General features: G+C 41.0%; 1 protein-coding gene across 1 annotated transcript in view; it reads left to right on the top strand.

Annotated features, from left to right (window-relative positions):
* The window catches only part of MYO3B (myosin IIIB), a 243282-nt gene that overhangs the window by 60276 nt on the left and 161222 nt on the right, over positions 1-21784 (top strand). The gene's annotated exons all lie outside the window — the stretch shown is intronic.

Consider the following 21784-nt stretch of genomic DNA (forward strand, 5'->3'; position numbering starts at 1 on the left):
GGTTTATTATTTTTCATATTTATTTTATTTTAAAATTATATTTATATCCTACCTTTCATTCAAGAACTCAAGGTGATATACAGAACTTCTTCCTTTTTTCCCCTGTGTGAGTTAGGTTGAGCTGAGAGAGATTGACTGGGCCAACATCTCATTCAGGGAGTTTCTGTGGATGAAGGCAGATTATCTTGGATTTTCCTGCTTTTAGTTCATAATCTTACTTACTATATCACACTGGCTCTATCTTCCCACCAAATGGAATCACCCACACTGATTCTGCTTTGCTAAGTTACCAATCAATGAGCGTGAATCTATGGAGAGAAATGGTTCAAGTGATGATTGGAACTTTGTCACTAAAAATGCAATTGGCCAACTTCACACAGCACCTTAAAATGTGCTGCATGTATGAGTTTCCTTCAGGTGTTCCTGACTCATTCATGATCCTGGACACATGGGTATGCATATATAATTCACTCTATTAAGTCCTTTAGGCTGAGAGTAGCTCTCCAAGTACATTTAGTGAGCTTCACATTGGGAGCAGGGATCTGACTCCAGCTCATGTTTTTCACTAGAGTGCACTGAATGAACTAGATGTGGGGGGAGACATTTTATTATAATTTTTCAGTGGAGGTAAATTAAATATTAGCTTATACTGGTAATCATCAAGTAACAGACTGGGTTCATACAAATTATAAGCTGGTTACAGGTCATCATGCACAGTTCACACACAACCATAAAAGATAAGCCATGGATTGAAAACCATAGTGACTTGAGTTCATATTCAATCTAAGTTAGAACCAAATAGCTAAGTGGAACAAGATATCTGAAAACCTGTATGTGTCATAACTGTTAAAAATGTCTGCTGAACAATATAATAAATCCCCATACCTTTGATTGTTGAAACTGAGGAAGCACATACGATACAATCAATTTAGTTGTACAGCTGAAAAGTCCTTACACACACACACATCCACACAAACACAGGCACATGCACACACACAGATACCTTTAAACAAATTTAAAAATGCAAGTACTCTATTCAGCAGTCTAAATCTGATATGCGTGGGGTTGCTTTTGAGGGGATCCAGAATGTTATCCCTGAAGCTGAGGCTCTCCTCTGGGGTCTGGAAAAAAAGTCTTTGAAGAATCCTGGTGACAGTGCCATGATGATCAATTATGGCAGAGATATGTTTCAGAATTATTCAGACTATTTTAGCATTTAGGTTCTCTGAAGAAAATGTTTGTGATAAACACAACCGTTTAGGTTGTCAATCATTGTTTATGGATGGTTTGGTTTCCACTTAAAATTTCATTTCTTAAAAAGAAAATGTAATAAAAACTAAGTCTATACAGCATTGAACTGTCCAACCATTAGTGATAATTGGCTCATTTATATGCATTAGATATGCATTTGTCAGTGTCTGACTTGTGACAGCTTTGCTTTGATAAATTAAAAGCAGTGATCGTAACAAGTCCATTTGCCTCTTACCCATATATTAGGACCTTGCCTGATATTTCTGTCATCCTTCTGATGAGTAGTTGACTTTTCAATAATTCCATTATCTACCTCCTTCTTGAGGTTGAATATCATTTGCATATGAAGCTTATCTGGCCCCAGTTGTGGTCCAGACCTATGTAGTTACATAGTTACAATATCTTCAGACAGATGTATTTCTGCATCTGACTCAAATTAAACAATGATTTTTCTCCAGGCAATATCCCCAAATTATTTTCGGAACGCTCATTCAGAGCAAGTACAGTGATCCATATGCCATTTTTTTTCCCTTGTAGCCCTTTTTTATATAGTGAAACAGATCGGTGTAGTTAAGTAGATCTATGTGTAATTATAGAATATAGGTCTGATCAGCAGCTATTTTTAAATAGTGGCCATGGGTCTAAAGTGGAAAGGAGGATAGCAGAAGCCTCTAAACTCAGAAGAAAGTACTTTTCTCCCTTATGCATGATGAAGCTTCATCCCAGAAGCCAAACAGGAAGTATCTAAAGGCCAGATCTAGGCTTCCAACTTCCCTGCCATTTACCTAGAAGTTTGCATGACCGATGGAAGCTTCCAATTAAGTGTATTTACAATGTAGTGATGGGGGAAGAAAAGTTGCTGCTGAATTTCTTCTCACTACATACCTTTTAAACATTCAAGAATTCAGCTTGGAAAAAATATCTGCAATAGAGAATTACTTCTATATGCTGTCAGGTCTGGCCAAAGATATTTTGCTGACAATGGCATCGCATCCCCCCCACCCCCCGCCAACCTCGTCCTTCCAAAGTCATTGTGCAGAGTAGCCAAGGCCACTCAAGTTATTTAAGGAGCTGACAAAGATAGTCCCACATGTGTTTCTCCTGCTTCCTGATGATAAAAATACAACAGTTACCAATTAAAATACTAATGATTTGTAGTCCTTTCATGATTTCCAAAACTAGTTGCTTAGCTAGCTGCAGCAGTCTTCTTGTGTATGTGTATGTATGTGTCATCTTGAACACATTTCAAGGCTACATGACATACATTTAAATAATATTTTTAGGATAGTAGGTATGATTCAAGTGATCTCATACCAGAGTAAGTTCCCATTTATAACAATTCAGATTTTGAAATAGAAAAGGTTAGTTTGGGTAATTTACATCTTGAATTTGATATCATGTCTTTGCCTTTTGAGAAGGACAGTAGCATTCTCCAAATTCTAGTCAAGCATTACAGAATAAAGAGGCAGTCAATTAACCAACAAACTACTTGGAGTTCTTTTCAAACTTTGTTTTTTTAAAGTTCTGAACTGATAAAAAGAAGTGGACATTTCTGAATCAAGTGTCTTTTCTGACTGAAAGGACACATCCTAATTTCCTGCCATTTAACCTCTCCAAGAGTATAAGAAAGTGAATATGGTACAGTAGCTTCAGGAATAAATTAGGACTGGGAGATTGTGGTTGAAATCCCTGTTCAGTCATGGAGGTTCACCAAGTGATTTTGGGCCAGTTGCTATATCTCTCCCCAGCCCCAGTTTGATCTGAAATACAAATTCAAAATAACCTCAAAGGGAAAGACACTTTTAAATCTGTAATAGCATATGAGGTTCAGCAAAGTCTTTGCAATTTCTATTACCCTGTTATTAAGCATTTAATTTCCACTTTGCTGGCATTTTAAAGCATGCGGAAGTTGCAATGTATATAATACTATCATCTTAAATGAAAGACTTTTTATTATAAATGCATCAAATGTGCATTAAATGTGAGGATAATAACTTATCTGTTAAGTAAACATCTTGTCTCATGATAGCCCTTCAGAAAAATGCAAAGCTATTATTACTAATGTACTTTTTTATTACTATAGTGATGAATTTTACCAATTTACCAATTGGACAATGCTTCTTACTATTGGTACAGATAGTAAGTTCATATGGCATCTACAGTGCACTTATTCCCTATTTGTGTCCAAATTATTGTAAAAAGTTATTGTTATTGTTATTATTATTGCCTTTGTCCAGGGACAGTGAGACCCCTCATTTCATTGCACTTACCATCTTTTATCTTTATCTTTTATTGATTTTATTGTAATTCCTTTGAGGCACCCAGTCATTGAGATTTGGGCAGCATACAATTTTAAATCATCATCATCATCATCATCATCATCATCATCATCATCATCATCATCATATTTTCATTTAATATCCTGATTTGCTGGTATTCTTGTGTTATCACAGTGTATTCCACAATCAGCAAGATGTCCCTTTCAATGTCTGTATTCATTTCCCCACCCCACTCCAAGAGTTCATGGGCACATTTTCATTAAACGGGTAATATTATTTATTATTTCATTTATGTTTGCCTTTCTTTGGAAGGTCAAGTCTGTACAGACTCCCCATTTTATCCCTATGACTATAGACAGAATAGCTAGGTTGGACGGAGAGATTGTTATTGGCCCATGTTATGCAGTGATCACCAACAGTGACATGAGATAATGAGGGAGGGCACAAAATGTGCTAAGGGTGAAGGGAGGTTGCTGTAATGCCATGTGGCTTAGACTGGCAATCCAGGCCCCAACAGGCATTATGCTAGGGTTACTGGATCTGGGCTAAAAAAATCTGGACCACTATTATATGGCAAGCAGCTGATTTATATCTTTACTGTCATCTAGGTTTTTGCAGCCCAGATCTTGTAGCTGTAATTGTGTAGACTATGCCTTGATAGAGTTTATGATGCCAGCTACTTCAGTGCTAAAACACATACTTCCCATTGGATAATATCTCTGTTTATATTCTCCTATAACTGACATCTGAAAGCAGCAGAATTTTTATACTTAGAAAAACTGCAAAATTATTTACTCTAAAACCATGGCTATTTTTTCCAGCTTCCTTGCTTCAGTGTATTTTCTGGAGATGTCAAGGAGTTAATCTGGTCAGAAAATACAGGAATACAATAGTGTTTATTTACCTTACTTCATCAAATAGTAATTTTAATGAACTGAGCATGACATCTCAAGAGAAGGTGTTTATTTTAAATTTATGTTACTGATTAGCTATAGTGATTTCTTGAATTAATTGGATTGGAAAACTGGGGAGAAATCATGGCATTAAACTATTTGGGCTATAATCCTGTGCATACTTACCTGGAGTAAGTTCTATGGAATTTAGTGGCACTTACTTCTGGATAGGAGTATGCTGTCAAGTCAGAATAGGTCTGCATTTCAACCCTAACCCTAACCCTAACCCATAGTTAAGAAGGGAGCCTATTGTAGGAAAAATTGAGTTAAATACACAATGATTCAAGTTAAATACGCAATGGCTTGAGTTAATTACACAATACTACTTATATAGTATTATACAATAATACTGTTCTGGCTTACATACAAATTCAACTTAAGGACAGACCTTGGGAATGGAACTCATTCTTAAACTGGGGACTACCTGTACCATCTGTAGGATTAAAATGTAGGGTTTGTTTTCAAGTTAATATGGAATGCAGTTTGCTCCCTTTTTTGCCTTGTGCAGATGCATCCATCATGGAAAAAGCATCTTTAATTCATCTCAGGTGTTTGTATTTTATTCTTAACTCTGCTGTTTTCTTTTTATGTTGACTCTAATCTTGGTATTATTTATTGTGGGGGAGCATTCAAGCCAAGTTACTCATCAGAAGTAGCATTGAAGCTAATGCGCAGTTATGATCATTTACTTAAGTTCCATTAATTTCAGTAGGATTTGGTCTGAATGCTACCTCCAACAATTTGCTTAGAAAGGAAGGTAATAATTTTAATGCATCACAGTATATTCCAGTAATCTATTCATATAATTCTGATAATATGGCATTTTACTTGAAATGTTTCATGCCTTACAGGCAGAATAAGTTAGAATAAATTCAGAACATAAAGAACATAGAGAGTCAAACATTTATCACAGTAGCATTGCATGTGTTTTAAGAATTATTTATTTGCCCATGCAGTAATGTCCACATAAACAGTTTAGTTGTTTTGCCCTGTTGACTTTCTTGTTGCCAGTTATGCCTCTATATATTCCTGAATATTATTGTAATTTGCTTTAAATAGAATATATGAGTGTGTGCTTATGGTTGTAATCCTAAAATGTAATATCATTACTGTAAAATGGGCACCCACAGCTGGAGTTAGAAAGCAATGGAGAGAAAGTTTGTAGTTCCTTGCCTTGGATTAAGAATGATAAACTTTTTTACAAAATGAAGAATTATGGTTACTGGCAGCTATGTAACACAGATTTAAATCCTAGATGTTCCTATGGCATGCGGTATGTGGATCCAGAATGGGGAAGTTGCTTCAGATTTGGTATAGGTGTGTTTACTGCACCTATTAGTGTCATCTGGAAAAAGCTGCACCTTTTCCTGGTCTCACATAGTATGTGTGCAGCCCCCCAAAAATACACATTTGAGTCCTGGGGGTGTTAAAAAGGTGACAAGTTGGTGCAAGTATCTGTCATCACCCTGTTGTTGCCTCTTTAAAGTCTCCTTAACTCAAACACTTCCTTTAAGATGTCACTGACAGATACAGTACAGTGAGCCTATGCTGTATCTGAAGCAACTTTCCTGCATATCCTTAGTATTACTTGAAATGCAGGAGAAACAAAATGCTGCTCCTTTGGCCAATCCTTACAGGTTGACTGAGGCTGCCTAGAACTATGCATTCCAGGGAACTCACTAGGCTAGATCCCACCTCAAACAATTGTAAGGAGAAGCCTTCTCCTAGGCTCTGACCCAATGTACTTGAAAGAATAGGGTTATTTAAGACAAATGCTTACTATATTTAAACAATGACTGTGCAAACCATATCTGAATATGACCACAATTTTAGTCACATTTTGAAGAAACTTGCTTTTAAATAAATTAAACTTGCTTCGCCCAAGATAAATTTTGGATTTGCCAACCAGAGACTCATGTAACAACCATGAGATCTGGCCTTTCTCCACTGATGAGTTAAAGCACTCTTCATCCATCCTTTAGTCAGCAGAAAACTAGAACTGTGGGAAATTTGCTAGAGACAAGATGAAGGAAATGAAAGCAACATCTCTGGAACACAGCAGAAAAAAAAGATGATGCCAGGGCATGTTGGTGCTTTGGTGAGGTGCAAGTGGGGAAAGATCCCTTGGATAAAAAAATATTAAAATACAATGTGAGAAATGGTTGATCTCAGAGGAGTCAGTGGACATTTTCTTCTTTCTAAGGACCGAACAAGAAAGTCAAACCAAAGTAGCAGAAATTATTCTCCAAAGGTTGCATGATTAACTAAAATTTTATTCATGTAGATGTAAGGAAACTCAAATTCTAATTTAAAAAAACTATCAATAAAACTTCTATAACCACCCCAATGATCCAAGGATTATACTGCAGAATTAATTAATGTGATTTAGTTCCAGAAGTCTATATATGTCTATTTATCACTGAATTCTCCTGTTTGGAATCTTGGAATGTAGCAGAGAGAAAACTAGAAAATGCACTGCTTATCTTGGCATACTAATATTGGACACATGACCTGCATGAGAGTAAGAATATGAATGAGTTGCCCCAAGTAATATGGCCCTAGATAATGCTGCATGGGTATTTAAGATGTCATGTGCCCTATGGAATTATGACTAAAAACCAAAGGAAAAGTTGGCTACAGGCAAAGCTGGCAATATTTTCCCTCAATTTGTTAAATTGTTCTTTATTTTAAAAAACAGTATACAGCAATTTGGCTACATCCATCTGGAGCAGGTGAACAGATGTGAAGGAGCCGACACCTCACTGGATCTGCACAGTAGACTAGTGGAAGATGCAGTGTGCTTGTCTGTTCTACGTAGCTTCAGGGTATGACTAGCTTGTGTGAATCACGCATGACAGAGGCAGGAAGCAGCCATCTCAGGAGGTTGCTTACGTACGAGGGAAAATGGAAAAGAGGGACCATTAACCAAGTAGAGGCAGTTTTTCAAAGAATGGCTTTTTAGTTCTCAGTTTGGCAATTGTTTTGCTTTCCCCTTCTAAACCCCTAAGCAGGGAAGACTGCCAAAAAATGTCTTAAATGGAAGCAGATGTTAAAATGGCTCTGTGTTAGATCTCCTCTGTTACATAAATGGATTGAATTGAATGTCTCTGAGGTGACAGTGTGAAAATATACAGCTGTTATGCACTCACACATCTCTCAGCAACTATTTAGACTTCATGCCAATTTCTACTTGTCTCCCCAGCTTTTATATAGAAGCTGGGAAAGATACAGGAAGAACGTGGAAAGGGCTTAGTGATGTTGGAGATGGTGCTTGGATATTATTTTGCTTGTACAGGGAGGAGAAAACAATTCAATACAAGCCATCAGCATTTGGATTTGCCTCAAGGAAGCAGCTCAGAGTGGCTCCCTTGTCTGGAGAATCTTTGGTGGTCTACAAAGTGCTTAATGGAGAGGAAAATTAACATCTGTGTTGTAGCTGATTTGCCCAAATGCATCTGCCTGCTACTGATTAGACTGCTATTGTTCTTAAGCTTGTGTAGACTACAGGAATGGGTTCTCCATGGGACTGGCTTTGAAGGCTTTAAAAAAAATGGAGAAAAAAATGTTTAAGAATTAAAAAAAAAGTAGTTAGGTTACTAATTAGAAACATACCTCTCCAATCTTGGACCAGCCACATAGGTCTGAAGGGAATTCAAGGGGCTGATTCTTACCTTAAAAACCCTAAACAATTAGGCACTACACTATCAAAGCTTTGCTTCTATATATTTTGAGCCTGTATTACCTGTACTGAAGCTGTATTAAGATAATCAGAAGCCCTTTCCTAAAAGCTTCTTTCTCCTTACTCACCAGTCCCTAGATATGAGGCAGATGGTGGCCAATGGAAATAGTATTTTTGGTCCCAGCTGCAGAATACCTTCCTTTGAAAAATTTGTCTGATGCTTTCATAATCTTTTTGTATCACTTGAGATCCTCCTTTTTTTCACTCAGGCCTTTAGACTTTTTAGAATTTCTACTCTAGTACAACTTATGAAGTTCTTGAGCTGAAGAGCTGTGATACAGTATTTATAACAAATCAAGCCAACAAATAATATTTTGCTTCACACCTAACCCACAAATGACAGAGTAGGGCAGGATCTAATAGTGTACCTGGCCTCTCCTTCACATTATAACAAAGGAAAAGGTTTCAGCTTGATGTTAATGTCAGCTACAGAGATTGAATAACAGCTAAACCAGCATTTTCCATATGCTTTCAATCCCACTCGTTACCTCTGGACATTATGGGATTTAGAGTCCAACACGTTAGGAGACTGCTGCCTCTAATCATTGCATACTGTTCTCCGTGGTCATTTTGGCTTAGGTTGCAGAATACACTTGAAACCTGGCTTCCACAGAGGCATCTAGCCATGTTATGACTGACTGGTGCTTTCCAAAGCACCTGACGGGTCTTATGGGCACTCCTGTCATATACAGTTTTAGTGCTCTTTTCAAAGAGCACTAATCTTGTGTTGTAGAGAAGATCATATTAAATGGGGAAAGAGTTGAGTTCTGCCAGCTGTATGTTACTGGTTCCAGGGAGTGCATTATAGCTTTTTTCCCTCCTTCTGTTGAGAATAGGTTTTGTGTAGCCATGCTTCTTATTGTTTTTAGTATTTGGGGCAGTGCCATTTGCTTACTGGGCTGTTGTCTTCTTTTGTAGCACCAAAGATAAAGCTCAGTCATAACTGATCACTCCATCCTGTGCCCCTCCTCTGCACATGTTAGCTGGACTGACAAGTCACAGCCATGGAAGAGGGGTGCAAGGTGGCGGGAACACCCATAATGCTTTTTTCAAACTTTCATCCATGCCTGCGTCCTGTAAGTCAGATGATTTTTGAGCATCAGCCTAGCATTCTTTTGAAAGAATGCTAAACCTGTACAGATATTCCTTGTTTACTGACCATTCATTCAGCGATCTTTTGAAGATATGACAGTGTTGAAAAAGGAGACTTATGACTGGTCCATGAACTTGTGGCCATCACAGTGTCCCCACGGTCACATGATTGCCCTTTGCGACCTTCACAGCCAGCTTCTGACAAGCAAAGTCAATGGGGAAGCAGGCAGGAAGTTTTATTTATTCATTCATTCAATTTATTCAAGTTGCAAGTTGCAGTCATGTGACATCACACTTAATGGCTGCAGCTGGAACGGATGTCATAAGTTGGCACAGTCACATGACATTTCACTTAATGACTGTGCCGCTTAGCAACAGAGTTGCTGGTCCCAATTGCGATCGGTGAGGACTACCTGTATCCCAGAACAGCTGGGTCACAGGTATGGAGGAGGGGCATGGGGTACCATAGGAAGGATGTACTACATTACAAATTTAGGAAGAGCACCATTCACCAGGCTTCTTACTGAGGCTGTTGGGGCAGCAGATTTTATGCTGGCATATTTTTCTGCCAATTGAAGATTGTTGGACTGTACTTGTGGATTGGACAGTTACCTATCTGTGCCTTAGATAATAAGGTTTTCCCTTCTCAGTCTTAAGAAATAATTGCAAATACTGAGCTTTTGACTATAACGCTTTTTGGTTTGCTTACATAGATGGACTGTTTCTGACCAGATATGTCACCATTTCTGCTATGGTTGTAACATCTATTTCTGTCCATTTATTCATTTGTAAATATTTGTTCACATCTGACCATTGATGAATAGCTTTCCCCCTTTCAGCCTTCTGATTTGCTAGCTGCAAAATGACACTTTATATTATTGAGGCAGAGCGATACACACAATGTTATCATCCTGATGCAAGCTGCCCATGAAAATGCTCAGAAGCATCTCTGAATTAGAGCTTGTGTGCCTTGTTCTTGCCTCATAAATGTTTCGTCTCTGCCTGTAATTCTGTGGCAGGACAAAATTAATATTTAGGAACCAGCATGTTAGATTTTGGTAATCTAACAAATGGCAGCAGCCTATGTTTAATGTAGTGACACTAATGAATTCTGAGGATTAATTTTCAGTTATGAAAGCATAATGGAAGGTGCTTGATTTTAAAAATTAGCTAATAGATTGACTTTCCTCAAGGCTAGCATATGCTGCATTTGTTGCTTTTTCAGTATGTTTTATTATTATCTATAACAGCATCTCTCAATCCAGTGACATCCAGATGTGAAGGTTGGGGGAGGGTGTTATAGCCTGTCATATCATTTCATAGTTATTTATGGAATGAAGAACAAGAACCTTCATGATCAGAGCAGCCTGATAAATGTAAGTTTCAAAATAGCATCCCCCCCAACATGTTTTTACTTCTGTTTTTATTGATTGTTGGGATCATTATATGAGAGAGGCGGCTATATAAGTTCAATCAATCAATCAATCAATCAATCAATCAATCAATCAATGGAATATTAATATGAAAATATGAAGACAGCATGCACTCACTACTGTGGCATTTTAATTGGTCCTAATAAAGAGATTGATCAATTGGGTACTCTTTAAAAAAAATTCCAATGTTTACTGAAGAAGTAGCCCAAAATGTAACTTGAATGGACTCCCACATTGCTGTGTTTCATTCCATGATTACTTTCACTGAGCTTAGTGGTATGTCTTCCATCAGCTTTGGTATTTTTACATGGAAGTAAATCCCACAATATTCAATGGGAAGGCTTTATTTCCCAAACAAAAAACCAAGCCAAGAAATATGCAAAAATATGAGTTAAGTATTTCCCAGTATAGGAGAATACCCAGTTGTTTTGGCAGTCCAGCTATTGTTTGGCAAGAGCAACTAGGTCTTCAAGGGGACTACTAGATCAATAGCTCCTAGTGCTACCAGTTGAAAGGCAATTTTAAGCTATCCCCTCTTTCTCTCCTTAACAGACCTTTTGTTTTGTTTTTGTAAGAGTAAACTAAGGGAAGAAGCATGAAAAAATGTAGGAGGATTAAAAATAGAAGATGACATTGAGACCCACTGTAAAATTCTGGGATTGAACCAAGAGGTTGCAGTATAAAATCACTGAGCCCTACCACACAGAGATTTTTCTCCCATCAAAGCATTGGGACATATTAATGATGATCAGATGTGGATGCACTTAAGTGATTATTGCCCCAAAATATATATGGTTCAGCTCTGAATTTTTTTCACCCTCAGGAAAAGGAGTACTTTGGGGAAGTCAGCCATGTTTTTGTGACTGCACCCCACATTTGCAGATGGGAAAAAGTAGGGCAATAAAAGAGGCAGAAATGTTTAGCTGGGATCTTCCAGTCACATTCAGCTGCAATGCCCACCCACTTTCCCTTTAGAAAGTCTCAAGCTGTAATGCAACATGCAGGCTGCAGTTTGGAAGATGGTTGGAATGCAGATGAGAGTGGGTCAGCAAAGGGATCAGCAAAATGAGTGCACTACAGGAAGGACAGCATTGTCTCAGGGATGGAAATTGCAAATGTGTGGCAAGCCTCATCCCTTAGAAGCATTCCAAATGCATTTTACTTGGAGACATAGCTCTTTTTTTTTTGCCAAATGGTGGATGGATGCTAATATTTTAAACATCAGAATAAAAAGTTTCTGTGATCTTCTGTTGATGAAGACAATGTCAAATCAGGATGGGTACAATGGCACATTTTTGTGCATCCACTCATTATTTTCTTATATTTCCTGATTTGCGGTATCCCTCTCCTGCTTCTTCCACATAGGATTGCAATTTTAGGTATGCGTGAAAGCAAACTGGGCTTTTGGTTTTAGGGTTTCCTCTCAAGTATACAAGTGCTCTTCTATATAGCCCTTGCATTGAAAGAGGAACCTGGCTCGATCAATTTATGAATGAACTTTTCCTGATCTATTACCATCCAGAGGAGATGAACTATGACTTCTGTTATTTGTAGTCACAGTGACCAAATTGGAAGATTCCAGGTTGCAGAAAGCTGAAATAGTCAAATGAAAATAAGTATTTTTTTTTCATTCTTCAAGAATGAAATATCCCCTTAATAAAATGAGACAGTAGTAACTTGGTAGTGGTACATGCAATCTTTCTACAGTATAGATTTTGTTATTCTCTGTACTGGAAAGACTCAGGTAATTTGCTCTTGATATGATTAAAGGAGATTAGAGTAACTGAGAAACAAAAGGAGAAATCTACTATGGGAAGAAATTTGAGGTACACAAAATAAATATTAAAGTAGGTGCGCACACCAAAGTTTGTTCTCCCTCCAAAGCCCAACAGGGATACTGCTTGGTCAGTATCCCTGTTGGGAACAACAAAATCCTTGATGTCAGTTGAAAAAGAAAATAGGTAAAACAGGAGTGTGCTGAGATGAGTAAATTGGTGTGTTAAGTTTCTTACAATAGATAGTATAGTTAGAACCTAGAGAAGAAAGACATCAGTTAGGGAATGAGGATATACTTCTAAAGTTCTGTTGCAGCCCCACTTGGATAGTCTGTTGTACAGTATACAAATAGCAATATGAGAACTACTTCATAACATGTAGACTGGATTATATTAGGCTGTCTTGAAAAGGCCATGGAACAGAATGCCTTTGAATATCAGTTGAGTTAGGGGAGAGAATATTGCCTCAGAGTGCAGTTTTTGTGTGAAAGAAGATTATTTTTATTTATTTATATTTCAAATTTGTCACCACCCATCTCACTACAGAGTGACTCTGGGCAGTTTACAGCAAAAACAGAATAAACATTAATTAAAATAGATTAATATTAATTAATTAATTAATTAATTAATTAATTAATTAAAATGTACTACAAGAAGAAACTTCCTATATAATACTTCCAAGAGGCTGATGTTAATTAGGTGTTAATAGACTCAGGGAGCATCTTTAAGCCATCAGCCATCCCCAGGGTCGGTTGCATCTCTTCTCGCCCCATGCAAGTTGGCAAAGCCAAGTCTTCAATTCCCTCCAGAAAACTGGGAGGGTAGGGGCCTGTCTCATCTCTGGGAGAGAGTATTCCATAGAGTGGGGGCAACGGCAGAGAAGGCTCTCCTCCTGGGACCCGCCAGTCAACATATTTTCACTGATGGGATCGGCAACATGCCTTCTCTGCCGGACCGGGTGGGATGGGTCAATGTAATGGGGGTGAGACGGTCCCTCAGGTAACCTGGACCCATGCCATGTAGGTCTTTAAAGGTGATAACCAACACCTTGAATTAGACCCAGAAACAAACTGGAACCCAATGCAGCTCCCGCAGCAGAGGTGTTATATGTGCCATTCTTGGGGCACCCAAGATTGCCCACGTGGCCACATTTTGAACCAGCTGTAGCTTCTGGATACTCTTCAAGGATAGCCACATGTAGAGCACATTGCAGTAGTCTAAATGAGAGATAACCAGGGTGCGAGTGACAGACCAGAGGGCCTCCTGATCCAGGAAGGGGCGTAACTGGTGCACAACATGAAGCTGAGCAAAGGCCCTCCTGGCCACAACTGCCACCTGCTCCTCAAGCAGGAGTCGTGAGTCCAGGAGGGCCCCCAGATTACACACTGGGTCTGTATGGGGCAGTGCAACCCCATCGAGAACCAAAGATGGTAAACGCTGAGATACAGAGGAACCTCCAATCCACAGCCACTCCGTCTTACCAGAGTTCAGTTGACACCTGTTGTTCCCCATCCAGACCCCCACAGCCTCCAGAAACCGTGAAAGGGTGGTCACAGCATCACTCAAATCACCCAGGATGGAGATGTATAATTGGGTATCATCTGCAAATTGATGATACCTCATCCCATGGTGGCGGATGATCTCAACCAGTGGTTTCATGTAGATGTTAAAAAGGAGTGGAGAGAGTACCGAACCCTGCGGTACCCCACAGCAGAGGGGCTGTGGGCCGGACTTCTCACTCCCAATCAACACCAATTGGGATCGACCTTGGAAGAAGGAAGTGAACCAGCACAAAACTGTGCCACCTACTCCCAATTCCCTAAGTCGTCCCAAAAGGATACCATGGTCAATGGTATTGAAAGCCACTGAAAGGTCAAGAAGAGCAAGGATGGATGCACTACCCCCATCCCGCTCCTGCCAGAGATCATCTGTAAGTGCGACCAATGCTGTTTCTGTACCATATCCGGGCCTGAAACCTGACTGGAAAGGGTCCAGATAATTAATTTCATCCAGTATCCCCTGGAGCTGCAATGCCACCACCTTCTCAACCATCTTCCCTAAAAAGGGGAGGTGGGGGACTGGACGAAAATTCTCCAATACGGTAGGATCCAGGGATGGTTTCTTGAGGAGGGGATGCACCAGCGCCTCTTTAAAGACAACTGGAAACACCCCCTCCTTCAAGGATGAATTCACCATCACCTGGACCCACCTACATGTCACCTCCCGAGCAGCCTTGACCAGCCAGGAGGGGCATGGATCTAGTTGGCAAGTGATGGCATTGACAGTCTGGAGGACCCTGTCCACTTCCTCGGGTCCAACAAGATCAAACTGTTCCCAGATAACAGTGTAAGTCTGTACCTTGGGCATCTCCATAGGCCATGCCCCATGCTTGGAATCCAACTGGGAACGTATCTAGCGATTTTATCCTCCAGATACCCAAAAAACTCCTCTGCGCGGCCCTGTGAATGGGCCACTGGGCCCTCCTTTCCCAAGAGGGATCGGGTGATCTTAAACAGGGCTGCTGGGCAGCATTCTATGGATGCAATAAGAGCGGAGAAATAGTAATGTTTCACCACTCTTACCACCACAAGGTAGGCCTTAATAGTGGCTCTAGCCTGTGTTCGGTCAGGTTCGGTCCTTGTTTTCTTCCAGCAGCACTCTAGATGTCTCTTAATCCTTTTTAAGACCCTCAACTCCTCCATAAACCACACGGAGTGTCAGGCTCGATGGGTCACGAGAGGTCGCACAAGCGCGATCTTGTCCGAGGCCTTGGCCACCTTCCTATTCCAGGCGGCAGCTAAGATCCTCAGGTATAACCCCAACTCCCTTTGGAACCCGATTGGATCCATCAGTCACTGGGGGTGGACCAGTTGAATATGTCCTGTTTCCCTGCAGAGGGGGGTAACATGGATGAATCTCAAGGCCACCAGGGCATGAACTGACCATGACGATGGGGATAGATATAACTGCCCCTTCAGATCATCTTGCTACTGCTCTGACAAGAAAATCAAGTCTGGTGTGAGACCACTGCCCCAGGTCAGGTTGCGAATAATCTGTGACAAGCCCATGGCCACCATGGTGGGCATGAACTCCCAGGCCGCCTCTGAGGCATGTCCCAGGGACGGCAAATTGAAGTCCCCCAGAACCATGAGTCTGGGGAGCTCCACCACCAGCCCTGAGATGCCCTCTAGCAGCTCAGGCGGGGAGATTGCTACGCAGCAGGGAGGCTGGTATAGCAGCAACAATCCCAACTGTTCTTGCGAGCCCAACTTCAGGAACAGGGTCTCACAACTGGCCACTTGTGGAGCAGTGCCCCTGAAGGCCAACAGAGACTCCAGGATGACAACTGCTACCCCTCCTCCACTACCCTGGGTTTCAGCTGGTGCCAAACTGTACACCCGGCTGGGCACATTTCTGAAAGGGGTATCCCCCGCTTCAGGGCCCAACCAGGTTTTGGTAATACACACCAGGTCAGCCCACTCCTCAGTGATCAAATCACATATAAGGGGGACCTTGTTATTAACTGACCTGGTGTTAAGAAGCAGCAGCTGAAAGTCAGGGCCTCTGTGGGTCCACTGTCCAGGGCCTGGGTCTGAGTCCAGAGGGCCGGAACATGCCACTGGTAGTAGACACCAGGGGCATCTTCCCCAAGAGCGACCCATCCTCTGACTCCCATTATAACACCCCCTCCCTATCACCACCTGAATAGTATGACACACCCTAAACCCCCCAGGGCTTCCGATTCCCCCCAGTCCTGGGCTTCTGGCTTTCCTAGTTAGGGGACCCTCCATCCAAACATACCCCAACAATCAATCAGTCAATCGGGGTGGTGGTGTGCTCCCTGGTACTCCAGCTCCTGCTCTCAGCGCCGTAGGAGCCTTATCCCTCACGCCCTTTGCACCACATGCCCCCCACACTGACTTCTCTGACTGGTCGGTAAGGGACAACACTCACACACTCACCCACACATTTGCACATCCACTCACAGACTCCCTCCCTGTCTGTCACCCTATGGAGGGAGACCCAGCTAACATCTACTGGAGGGACCCCACCACTCTCTCCAGAACTCGGCTTTCAAGTCCTTTGGGTCCCCTCAGGGGGCCAAAGCTGCTGTTCAGGTGCCAGATGCCAAGCTGATTGTTAGGCCGATGTCCAGGCCTCAGTCCTTTGCCACCAGTTCCACTCAGACCATTCCAGCTGCAACTCGGGTCACCACTAGTGCTCTGGTGCCAATCTGGCCGATTTTCAGGCTCCATGAAGTGGTCCAGCCTCGAGCTCAGCTGAGCTCTAGGCCACCACAGCCCAAATCTCTCTTTGGGCCGCACACTCTCTGCTTCGCCCAGCATAACCGTGGAACTCCACCCGGCCCCGCCATGCTCCAGCTAACCTCCATCGAGCTCTGCCAACCTCCGTGTGTCTGGGACCAAAGCATCAAGCACCCCCAAAGATCCCAAACTAGAGCGAAAAGTTTTTCTCTGTAGCCTAGGCCTCTCCTTGAGCTCTCGCCACTTGCCACTCACTGCGCCGCTTGCCGCACTGTGTCTGACACAACTGCGGGGCTCCGCCCAGCCACAGCAGCCCTGCCAAACTCTACCATAGGGCACCTCCCAAAGTCCTCAGTTTGGTGTCCAAGCTTCAGGGCACACAGGTAAGCTCTCGGGGCATTCAGGCAAAGATCAAAAAACCCGTAGGAACCATCCCTTTGCCTAGACCAGCACGGCAGCTGGCACTCACCCACTCCTGGTCGCCATCTTTATAATTATGCTTTAAATGAATTTTTGACTTGAACCAGCAGGACTGTTCTCATGATCTTTTGTTGTTAAGTGATTCTGTGGGGGCATGCCATAAACAAATAAAATTTTGGGGAGTTGTACATCTTGATCTTCTGCATTTTTTCCTCAGAAATTTCATTAAACACTCCCACATAAATGTAGAATTGCAACACTAGATTTTTCTTTATAGGTTCTTCTTCCTAAGGTGAGAGGTGCAGTGAACACAAGCAAAGAAATGGAGCCCAGCTATGTACCTTGTAAATTAAAGAACTTCACATTTAGCTGACAATAAATATGGAAATCAATGGTCCAGTTGTGCTTATTTTCTCCCACATTACAGATGAAATGCATGTAGCAAGGACCATTCCCTGTAGGTGCAAGGGGTAGGCCATTTAAGTTGTAGGTGAAAAGGTTCTTAGAGGACAACTCAAAAAAGGAGTAGTGTTGAAGACTGTTTTATTTTCATCTATTCCTTTAAATATCTGGGGTAGAACTTTTGGCAAAGATACAACTATCTTCCTGCAACTCAGGTCACTCCAAATCAAAAGTAACTTTATGACAGAAATAAGTCAATGTTATAAGTAGAGCTTAGTTCCTCTTGCTTTAGAAGCTGTGACTGGCAAATCCTGCTTCCAAGCCAAGTTATTTCATTGGATGCAGAATTCAAGCAGAAGAACTCAGGTTTCTGTTATTAGAGCTTCTTAGAAAAGCTTGAGCAGCCTAACAGCAAGATGGGCTCCACAGAAAGGTTTCAACAATTTCACCACAATGAGAATGAATTAAATGAAACCAGGATACTGGCGTTTCCCCTCACTGCAATGAATTCTACTAAATTCTGTGGAAGAGGAATATGTAGTCTAGAAAATCATTGATGGGAAGCTATGCATTTGGCTCTTGTCAAAGAACTTGGAGACAACAACATAGAATTACTGTTCCTTGCTCTCTTCCCTTGCTTTACAAAACACCTGTAAGAAATAACCATGGAAATCACATTTTCCCATGTTCCTTTGATTTATATAAGCCTTGGTTCATGGACTTGTATAAGTCATGGGCCTTTCACAATCTCTGCAGATTGGCAAACATACACACCAAGAAACAAAGATTTTATTTATTTATTTAAAAAATAATACAGCCATCCAACTTGAATATTACAACTCTCAGCAGCTTACAATAAGCCAAAAATAAACAAAAAGACCCCTGAAATTGACCATAATTCCTGGCCCATCCAAAAGAATCTTAGAACCAAGCCAGTATGTGCACATTTTGTACTGAAATGTTGGCCATCAATTATGAACTCTAATGTGTGGTCCTTAAAACAGTTAATTCTAATGAGAGGGCCATGTTCAAATGAATGGGAAGAGGGATAGTTTTTTGTGGTTTTTAACTGGTATATGTATGCAATCCAGAACTGGTTTAATATTAATCTCTATGGGAAATGTCCATTGTCTACATAGGCAACTCTGCCTGTCCACTTTTCCTTCATTGGTCCAACTATTATACATAAAATAATATGTTCAACACACCTTTTGATGTGATGCTGGTTATATCTGAGAATAGTACTTTAAATTAATTTTTCCAGCAGAAACTGGAACCTGAATACTGTATTAGTTTTGAAACAAGAGTGACAACTACTCACAGAAAGGTTGTCTTGACACTGAGTTCATCCTTATCTAAAGCCTCTTCAGAAAGGAACACAAGACTACAACCCAAGCCATGGGATGCTTGGCTCACTAAAAAGATGCAGAGCTCAGTGCAAACAGGCCCCTTTTGCAATCTATATCACAGCAGCAGCTCATTTTCTCTAGAGTAGTCTCTGGAGAAAGATAACAATTCTCAGCAAACTTAGTAAACCATCACTCCAAAATTCTGGAGGAAAGTCACAATAGACATTGGTATAAATGTCTATTGTGACTTATGTAAATTTATAAACCTTAATTATCTTGGCTTACTTAAACTAGCTTTTTGTACTAGGAAAGAAGGACAGTAGTTCTTTAAGAGTTTCAGAGGCAATGAAGCAACATAAAAGAAGTTTGGATAAAAGTCAACATGCTTTTCTTTCACAAACAATATTTCATATAGGGAAAAAAAGAGCATCACAAGACAATCATAAATAGTTATATGAGGTCATATAATTTGGAAGCCAGGCCAATTGCATTTTCCCAGAGTTATAATGTTGTGAAATAGAAATGGCTATGGAAGCATTATAATACTAGGCTGAACAAGAAATGTACTACCAGGCCACCTATGAAGACCTCCAAATACCTGAAAGACAATAATGCCTGTCTTTCAGGTATTTGGAGGTCTTCATAGGTGGCCTGGTACTATGAGATAAAATGACAAATAGGTAATATCCAGGCTTATGTTCAGGGCATGTCTCTTGTAGTAGGTATCCATCAGAAAATCTGTAGAATATTCTTTTAAGTAACTTACAATGAACTCTGAAAGGTAAGCAGTTCCCAGGAGTTAGACTTCTCTCATCTTAAAAACAAATCTGTGACTTAAAATCATTGCTCGTTATGGATAATTCATCATTCATAGATATATTCTCTATCTTCTCAGTCTATATTGATCACAGTGTCCACTAAGAAGAAATTTAACATTTTTGTGCTGATTTGTTGTTATTGTTTGCTTTTCAACCAGCAGGGAAGTTGTGCTTATCTTTGGTATTATTAATAAACTTGCTTATTTTCTGTTTGTATGGGCTGCTCTGTATGTATGCTCTGTATACTGTCACGCTGCTTACTTAACTTATATGCAGAGTACATCATGAGAAATGCCAGGCTGGAAGAATCACAAGCTGGAATTAAGATTGCAGGGAGAAACATCAACAACCTCAGATATGCAGACGATACCACCCTAATGGCAGAAAGTAAAGAAGAACTAAAGAGCCTCTTGATGAGGGTGAAAGAGGAGAGTGCAAAAGCTGGCTTGAAACTCAAAATTTAAGATCATGGCATCTGGACCCATTAATTCCTGCCAAATAGAAGGGGTAGAAATGGAAGCAGTAACAGACTTCATTTATTTGGGCTCCAAGATCACCGCAGACAGAGACTGCAGCCATGAAATTAAAAGACGCTTGCTCCTTGGGAGGAAAGCTGTGGCCAACCTAGACAGCATATTAAAAAGCAGAGACATCACCTTGCCGACAAAGATCCGCATAGTCAAAGCTATGGTTTTTCCAGTAGTAATGTATGGCTGTGAAAGCTGGACCATAAAGAAGGCTGAGTGCTGAAGAATTGATGCCTTTGAACTGTGGTGCTGGAGAAGACTCTTAAGAGTCCCCTGGACTGCTAGGAGGTCAAACCAGTCAATCTTAAAGGAAATCAACCCTGACTGCTCATTGGAAGGATTGATAATGAAGCTCAAGCTCAGATACTTTGGTTACCTAATGTGAAGAGAGGAGTCTTTGGAAAAGACCCTGATGCTGGGAAAGCTTGAAGGCAAAAGGAGAAGGGGACGGCAGAGGATGAGATGGTTAGATAGCATCACTGAAGCAATGAGCATGATACTGAGCAAACTCAGGGAGGCAGTGAAGGACAGGAAGGCCTGGCGCGATATGGTTCATGGGGTCATGAAGAGTCAGACACGACTTAACGACTGAACAACAACAACAACAGGGGCTGCTCATTCAGTGAGCTGCTCCTTATTAATTTTACTTGTAGAATTTCTATCTTGCTGTTCTGCTCTGTTGAGAACTCTATAAAATCTGGGCAACACATCTACCAAAAGCCTTAAGACATTTGACCTTATGTTTTTGGTGATAATGTTATTAAACAAAAGGAAGCAGGAAGAAATCTGCCTTTGGGTCCCTCTGCCAGGCACTCTGATGGAGTATAGAATGCTTGTCTCTGAAATCCAGGCCAAAGAGTGAGACCAGCTACAAGACCCAAAGTCTCTGAGAAAGCTCTTCTCTAATGCATTGGTGGGGGGAGAGAAGAGGTGGGGAGAGGCAGGTTGCTACATTTACTTGTTTGATTTATATAGCCTCCTGTCTTATGTACCATAACCCTGGGCAGCTTACAAATAACAATAAAAAATGGTAAAAAAACATAAAAGCCATAACAAAAGCTCCTGGTGCCCCAAAGGCAACACACTCCTGCACATCCATATTCAAGTATACTGGGCTCCAGCCTCACTCTACCCCAATGCTTGTGGGAAAAGCCAGCTGTTTGAGCTAGGAAGGTAGGGGTCTGCCAGATCTTGGGGGAAGGGTGTTCCAAAGGGCAGGGGCTGCGACTGAGTAGGTGCACTGCCTAGGTTCTGCTAGATAGCAACATTTAAGGGAAGGGACCTGGAGCACACCTACCCTCAGGGAGAGGCGGTCCCGTAAATAACATATGCACTTAATGAAGGGCTGGTGGGCACATCTGAACTTTTGAGAGCAAGTTATGGAGGTTCTCAGACTGATTACCTGCATCAGATGCAGGAATTCCTCATATGTGCACTTAGTTATGCAAGCCTGACTAAGCTTCTTTGGCTCCAGAGTATGC

The sequence above is a fragment of the Python bivittatus genome, unplaced genomic scaffold (assembly GCF_059951505.1).
Source record: "Python bivittatus isolate LINGU-HERP-01145 unplaced genomic scaffold, Pbiv_v1 ctg000480_np1212, whole genome shotgun sequence".
NCBI classification, from domain to species: Eukaryota; Metazoa; Chordata; class Lepidosauria; order Squamata; family Pythonidae; genus Python; species Python bivittatus.